General features: G+C 42.2%; 1 protein-coding gene across 19 annotated transcripts in view; it reads left to right on the top strand.

The window, feature by feature from the left end:
- Nucleotides 1-8,007, top strand: part of KMT2C (lysine methyltransferase 2C) — a 294,358-nt gene that overhangs the window by 1,415 nt on the left and 284,936 nt on the right. The window contains exon 1 of one of the 19 annotated variants that reach the window (XM_067747519.1): nt 299-627. The exons of the other annotated variants lie outside the window; for them this stretch is intronic. The gene's annotated coding sequence lies outside the window, so the exon portion shown is untranslated. Of the gene's footprint in view, nt 1-298; nt 628-8,007 lie in introns of those variants that run through there. 19 annotated transcript variants of the gene reach the window in all.

Raw genomic sequence — 8,007 nt, 5'->3', positions numbered from 1 at the left:
CCTGGGCCTCGCCGGGTCGTTTAGCAGACGAGCCCGCGGCACAGCTGGGTAGTCGCCGGATGGGCTCCCGCTCGGCTCCCAGGCGCTCGGCTCCGGGACGCTCGCCGAGCTGTCAAAACGCCGCGGCCAGGTGGTCCCCCGGCCCGGTTGGGCGGGGGAGCAGGAAACGGACGCAGCCGGAGCTGCTTTTCTTTGTCAGCCGGTCGCTCCTTTAACTTTTCTCGCTCCCAAACCTCTGCTTTCGTGCTTTAATGATATATTAGGAAGTCCTCCGACCGCTTCCCCTCCCCTCCCCCAGCCGGGCCCCGCACTGCCCAGCGCCGAGAGCACTAGTCTGTGCGGTTGCTCCGCGTAGGGGACGGAGTGCAGCAAGTTTTGGAAACGTCGCTGCCACCGCAGGCCGATCGCCAGGAGCACGTTCGTTCGGGTCCAGACGGATGTAAATGTGGCCGAACTTCCATCGGAGTAGCCACTCGTGGCTGTTACTGGGGCAGGAGTCGCTCTCGTGTGTTTTTGAGCAGGCACTAGGGCTGTGCGCCTCCGGCCATTCGCTGGTTAGAAATGTCTTTTTACAAAATGGTTATAGGACAACTTTGCCTGTGGATCCAGGAGCTCGTTTCAGTGCCGGTGAGTCGCTGAGCGCTCGAGGCTCTTGAGGCTGCTGCTGTGGAAGGTCTGTGGCCGTCTTTCGGAGTTGTAGGAAGGCGTGTATTGCTTACTCATTTCATTATATGGGCGTCTCAGGGAACTGGTGGTAGTGGAAGGGTGCACCGGGACGCCGAGGAAAGCAGCATACTTACGGATAGTCTGGTTTTTTGTTGTTGTTTTTTCTTTTTTTGATGGGGTGCATTCGTTTAGTAATAGCATTGTTATGTTTGGTGATACACAGTAAAAATAGTAGTGTTAACGCAAGGCAGAGAACAGGGTTGTGGGAAACCCGTGAAGCTCTGCACTGGACGTGCTCTTTTTCGCTTTCCTATTCTTTTACTATGAACGTGATTCAGGGCCTTCGACTTGCCCTCCATATTTTATTGCCAGCTCCTACCTAGCTATGACAAATCGTGAGGGAAACAAGTACATTATTAGTTTCTTTGTGATACAGAGTTGGGGTTTATTATACCACTTGCATTGCTAATGTCTGGTATAAAATGCCATTGTTATTCCTGTATTAACTGAAATTTCGAGAAGGAAGGTGCAGTTTTAAGTAATTTTAAACTTCTTTGCCACTTTTTTGGTATCCTTTAAAGGAACACATACGAAGCCATCGTAGGGTTTTAACTTGATTGCTTCCCATTTTCACTATTTCTTGGTTTCTTTCTGAACATTAATTTGGGATTATAACATGTGTTCGATTTGCTTTTAAATTCTTACTTTAGAAAGAGTAGACCTATCTATGTTGTTCTCCTCACCCGTACACATCCAAGTGTGTGTGAGTGGTGAGTGTGCACACTTCCCCTGAGATTGCAATGAGCTCCTGGGTTGCAATCAACTCCTGGGTGCACCAGAAGAAAGGTTGGTTTAGGGTATTGTCACTTTATTATTTTAATTTTTACCTCATATTATGAGTGGGAAAAAGGTAGCCCTTTGAGAAGTTAAAACCTTTCTATAGAATGACACTAATATAACAATAAAAAAAACCTCAACACTTTGGAAAATGTTTAGAACAGTTATAAGTCATAAGAGAGTTTTTTAGATTTGAAAACTGGTACAGCATTCCTTATAGGTAATTAAGTCTAGTGGTAACTTTGATCGTCCCAAACTTGTTAGGGAATTCTTTAAAACTAGGTGTGTCTTTTGAAGGAAATGGAATCTCCAGTCGTTTTGGAAACATGTAAATGGAAACTAATATCTGAAATGGAAAGCAAAGAGAGGGGTTTTCAATTGTGTATCTCTGCACTGTATTAAGATACATGCAGAAAAGACCCTGTAGTTAGCTGGGTAGTGCAGACCCTGAAAGTGAAACTGATGTGTAACACATGTAAATTAGGTTTGTAAATGTTAAAATTATGTGGAATTGCGGATACCTCAGAAATGAAAATTAATATCTTTGTGGAATGCAGTGGAGATAAAGGTGTTTAAATTGTCAGTGTTATTTAGATGGTCAGTAAGTGGGTTGCTTTACCCTAGAGCAGATGCCTTATGACACTATTTTTTAAAAGTAGGTTGTGTATTTGTTTTCACATTAAAAAAAAAAGGTAACTGTGGGCTAGTAACTACACATTCTTTGAGTTTAAATGTTTGAATTTTTAGTAATTAGGTAAAAATTAAGCATTTTCTTGTTTTATAGTGTTAGATAATTTTTGTGTTTTATCACATGTGAAAAGCATATGTGGTTACTGGTTTTACATTAACTATTATTACTTTAAAGTTATATTTACAACCTAAAATCAAGAATTTTGCACTGAAGGTCTTAATCTTAGAGGCAGAGTTTGAAGCGTAGGTATGTAAATAGGGAAATATGGAGTGGAACAGTGAAATTGGCACATGTCTAAAAGTTCTCTTGCACAGTAAGGACTGCCTATTACTTAGTCTTTATCAGGGGTGCAGGTCTTCCCATTGGTGCAGAAGCTCCCGCTGCAGGGCAGCACGTACCAGAGGTTGGAGTTATTTTTCTATTAAGGTGAAGGAAACCCTTCCTGAAACTTTGATTTTATCTTTTCTTCCTTAGAGTATACACCCACATTACTAAGTTGGGAAGCCAAGTGGAGATTCTGCCATATTTCTTACCACGTGAACAGAGTTGATGTCCAGGCTGGGTGGTGTGGGGATGGCACAGAAGCGGCAGGTGGTGGGGATAAGGGTCTCTGGGGCGCTACCCTTGACTCTCTTTGAATCAACTCTTGATACCCTGAACCACTTTCTTTTCAGAGGTCAATTACTGTTATTAGAAAGTCACCTTGAGGGACTTTCTGAGGTGGCGCAGTGGTTAAGAATCTGCCTGCCAGTGCAGGGGACACGGGTTCGAGCCCTGGTCCGGGAAGATCCCACATGCCGCGGAGCTATAAGCCTGTGCGTCACAAGTACTGAGCCCGCGTGCCACAACTACTGAGCCTGCACGCCTTTGCTCCACAACAAGAGAAGCCACCGCAATGAGAAGCCCGCTCGCCGCAACTAGAGAAAGCCTGCGCGCAGCAACGAAGATTCAGTGCAGCCTAAATAAATAAATAAGCTTATTAAAAAAAAAAAAAAGAAAGTCACCTTGAGCATTACTGTAGAAAAAATTAGGTACAACCAGTGGTGTCATATAAGGGACCAGGAAAAAATGGCTCTGCTGCAGGGGACTATTGCTGTTCTATACTTGTAAGCATTCCCTGCCCCCCCCGCCCCCCCATCTCTCATTTCCATAGCTGTCAACTTGAAATCAGTGAAACAAACAAAAAAAAGTGTATTGCATTATAATATATGCAGTTTCATATAGTTGAGACATCACTATTATTTGTGCTTTTTGAGATGATGCAAATTTGTAATTTTTATTATATTCTTATTTTTCAAGAAATTAGATGCATCTGCAGGGAAATTTTCAGTAATCACCGGTCTCTAGCATTTAATGGGCTCTGAAGTGTTTTAATTTACCCAAAAAGCTGGTCCTGGAATGGCAGCCTCTCTTATCTGTTAGGTGGCCTCATTGTAGTTTGCTTTTGTCCTGTTGTTGGTCTTCTCCATGGACTCTCTAGTCTTTGAAAATATGGTATTTTTAGTGTAAAATACAAATTATATTTGGTATAATGTTATTAATATGTAAACTTGATAAACATGGATTTCCATGTAAATTTAACCGTATCACAACAGTTTATTTTCTCATTTTGAAAATAGTGGTTTAGTACATTTTCCTATTATCAGTTAATTCTTTTTTTAATAGATTAATTAACACACACACTTATTGGAAAGTTTATTCAGTATCAGCCAAAAATTATGTTCAGGGGCTTCCCTAGCAGTCCAGTCGTTAAGACTCCACGCTTCCAGTGCAGGGGGCGTGGGTTCGATCCCTGGTCAGGGAACTTAGATCCCACATGCTGTGGGGCGCGGTCATAAAAAAACAGAAACAAAAAATAAAATAAAAAGTATGTTCAGTCCAGATGTCTCATAGATTAAAAACTATATCAAATCCTATCAAGGGTTTCACACACCTCCCCACCAGGTGAGAGCAGAGAGAGAGTATCTAAAGCTCTCCATAACTAAAAACTGACTGTTTCCACTTTGGAAGATCAGTGAAGTTTCATGGAAGCCCCTCAGTCATAACCGTAAGTGCCTTAAGAATACAAGGTTGGACAATCACCGTCTGCCCAGAGGAAATATGACTGTGGCCTGGGGAATAACGTGCAGTTTTGCAGAAGGTTGGGGGAGAAGGGGAGAGTTAGAGCAGTGTGTCTTGTCACCCCGCAGTGACTACAAATCTGTCATGGTAGAATTAACTGATAAGGGACTTCTCTGGTGGCACAGTGGTTAAGAATACACCTGCCAATGCAGGGGACACAGGTTCGATCGTGCCCTTTTTTTTTTCTTTCATTGTTTTGGGGCATCTTTTAATTTCAACAAGATGATTAATCCCTTCCTCCTTTAACACTTTCTTTATCATGTTTGTGCTACAGTGGCTATTTTCAGAACTGCTTGGAGGTATAAGTTCAAAAGTTATGGAGTGAAATAGGGATAATCCCCTCCCCTCCCCCGCCTCCCCTCCCCTCCCCTCCCCCTCCCCTCCCCCTCCCCTCCCCTCCCCCCTCCCCTCCCCCTCCCCTCCCCTCCCCTCCCCTCCCCTCCCCTCCCCCTCCCCTCCCCTCCCCCTCTCCTCCCCTCCCCCTCTCCTCTCCTCCCCTCCCCCTCTCCTCCCCTCCCCTCCCCCTCCCCCTCTCCTCCCCTCCCCCTCCCCTCCCCTCCCCTCCCCCTCCCCTCCCCCCCATAAATGTATGCTTGTGGTTAGTGTGAAAATCTAGTACAAAGATGAATCTTGAATTTGTAGTTGGAAGTGTCACTCTGTTTGCAGAATTGAAGGACTTAAGAACACAAGAGAACCAGGAATGACACAGCTCTTTTTGCACTTTCTCTAGAAAAAACCTCCTGTAAAAGACAGGAAGATTGTTTGCCTTTGCTCCTGCTATTAATTTTGTGATGACAGTAAGTATGTATGATGCACAAATGCTGCAACTGTTTAAGTCTGAGAAATACTTTTCTGTAACTTTTTAGATCTTTCATTTGGCACTGTCAGAGAGCTTAAAAGTGTTAAATATATGCTGGGATGGACATTCAACTCTGGAAGAAGGTTCACTGTGGCCAAGAAGGGTCCCCAAAGATTTGGAGGAAGCAGTACATGAATTATACCTTGAAGGGTCGACAGGATTTAGCCAGATCAAGTGAGAAGAAAGTGAGAAGGTATTTGGGGTAGCAGAGTGAATACAGTTATTGAGGGAAGTGGAAGAGATGTTTTCTTGGTGGGGGGATGACCAGCACAGAGGTTTAAGGCAGGGGTTGGGTCTGCCCTGTGATGGCCCTTGAACACCAGGCTGACGAGAGTCCGCGCGTTATAAACTGTTCACAGCCACCAAGCAGGTAATGTAAATGAGCTGCATGCAGCTTGTAAGCTCCTGAATGACAGCTGACATTTTTAAGGCCTTGGGTTGGGGAGAAAATGGTGGGTAAAAACAGCCTGAAGAGTCCTAGGAGTCTTTATACCTTGCTTAGGAGAAACTGATAGAGAATTCTGGCTGATGGCTGCCAAGTGAGACTGTGAGATGTTTCTAGATACTCTGGTTTTTCAACAGAGGCTCAAAACTTGGATTTGAATGTGAAATCTCTTGATTTTTAAGTATTTTCTATTAATTAACATCTAAAACACAATTTGGAACTACAGCTTGTGGGCTAGGTTTAATCTGTGGACCACGAGTGAACTACAAGTCTTCAGCCTCTGCTTTATGCCTAGATTACTTTATTTTTTAAATTAAAGTTTTATAAGAATATATTTGCAGTCTTCCTGAGGACAGGAATGCTATTATATTATTTTGTGTTCTGTGTCCATTTTATACAGTTGAATGTAGGTATTCATACTGGATGATTTGATGATGACTGTTTTAGGAAAACCATCCTGGTCATAATATGAAGAGAGGAGTTACATGGAGGCTGAGATACAGGATGTTGCATAGTCCTTGTGTGAGGTGATCAAGGCAGAGGGTAGATTGTTGGTAGTGTGAATGGAAAGGAATAGAGATTTCAGTCGATGCAGAGGAAAAATTTTGAGTTTCTGGCATAGCTGTCTACAAGATAGAAATGTCTGGGAGTATTTGGGGATTTGGGAGAAGAGTTTAGGAGCTAGATTAGGATAAATGTGATTTACTTGAAATCACTGACAATATGAAGAATGTGTGGAAAATAGTAAAAGGATTAGGATGCTTACTTACCCTTAGGAGATGGGGGAAAAAGGGTCAAGAAAGCCCGTAAAGATGAGAAACATGCTCATGGCACCAGAGAAAGGTAGAAAACTAGTAGAGAAAAACTGGCAAGAACAAAATACCCATCAGTGGACTACCATGTAGTTTTTTTATTATTTTAAGTTTTTCTTTTAAGTTGAGGTATAGTTTTTTTTTTCAGCCTGTGTTTTATAGCTTTATTTTTTAAAAAAATTAATTAATTTATTTTTAGCTGTGTTGGGTCTTTGTTGCTGTGTGCAGGCTTTCTCTAGTTGTGGCGAGCGGGGGCCACTCTTGGTTGCAGTGCACGGCCTTCTCATTGCGGTGGCTTCTCTTGTTGCGGTGAGTGGGCTCTAGGTGCGAGGGCTTCAGTAGTTGTGGCACGCGGGCTCAGTAGTCGTGGCTTGCTGGCTTTAGAGCGCAGGCTCAGTAGTTGCGGTGCACAGGCTTAGTTGCTCCGTGGCATATGGGATCTTCCCGGACCAGGGCTCGAACCCGTGTCCCCTGCATTGGCAGGTGGATTCTTAACCACGGTGCCACCAGGGAAGTCCTAAATTGAGGTATAGTTAATTTGCAAATACAATCAGGTCTACAGCAAAGTGATTCAGTTATGCGTGTGTGTATATTCTTTTTCAGATTCTTTTTCATTACAGGTTATTATAAGATATTGAGTAGAGTTCCCTGTGCTATACAGTAGGTCCTTGTTGTTTATCTGTTTTATACATAGTAGTGTGTACGTGTTAATCCCAAACCCCTAATTTATCATCCACTCCCCCGCATCCCTGCTATCCCCTTTGGTAACCATAAATTTGTTTTCTTTGTCTGTAAGTCTATTTTAAATTGAAGTATAGTTAATTTACAATGTTGTGTTAACTTGTTTTATAAATAAATTCATTTGTATCATTTTTTAGATTCCACATATAAGTGATATATGATATTTGTCTTTGTCTTTGGCTTACTTCACTCAGTTTGATCATCTCTAGGTCTATCCATGTTGCTGCAACTGGCATTATTTCGTTCTTTTTTTATGGCTGAGTAGTATTCATTGTGTATATATACCACATCTTCTTTATCCACTCATTTGTTGATAGACATTTCGGTTACTTCAGTGTTTTGGCTGTTGTAAATAGTGCTGCTGTGAGCATTGGGGTGCACGTATCTTTTCAAATTAGAGTTTTCTCTGGATATATGCCTAGGAGTGGGATTGTAGGATCATATACCATGTAGTTTTTATCAGGACAGAGAGGTAGACTTGTAGGTACTGAAGTGGGAGAATATCTGTGATAAATTTGTTGACTTGAGGAAAAAATTTCTGAGAGTTACAAAGCAGTAAGTTTAGTACTAACTCTGTTTTGTAAAAAGCATACAGACCCAAACTATGTATATATTTTGTTATAGGAAATGATTTGGAAGGATACCTAATACATGTACACGTACTTTCATATGTAGATCTATGCAACTTTTAAAAAGCCAATAAATTTAAAGCCATAATCTTGTTTTACAAGTGAGAAAACTTAATTTCTAGGGACATCACTGATTCCGGAGCCAAGATTACCTGAATTCAAATCTGGGTTCTACTACTTACTAACTACATTTGACCTTGGGAGGT

This window comes from Pseudorca crassidens, chromosome 8, assembly GCF_039906515.1.
Source record: "Pseudorca crassidens isolate mPseCra1 chromosome 8, mPseCra1.hap1, whole genome shotgun sequence".
In the NCBI taxonomy this organism is placed as follows: Eukaryota; Metazoa; Chordata; class Mammalia; order Artiodactyla; family Delphinidae; genus Pseudorca; species Pseudorca crassidens.
Note: the sequence above shows the minus strand (reverse complement) of the source record. Positions and strands in the feature narration are given on the sequence as shown.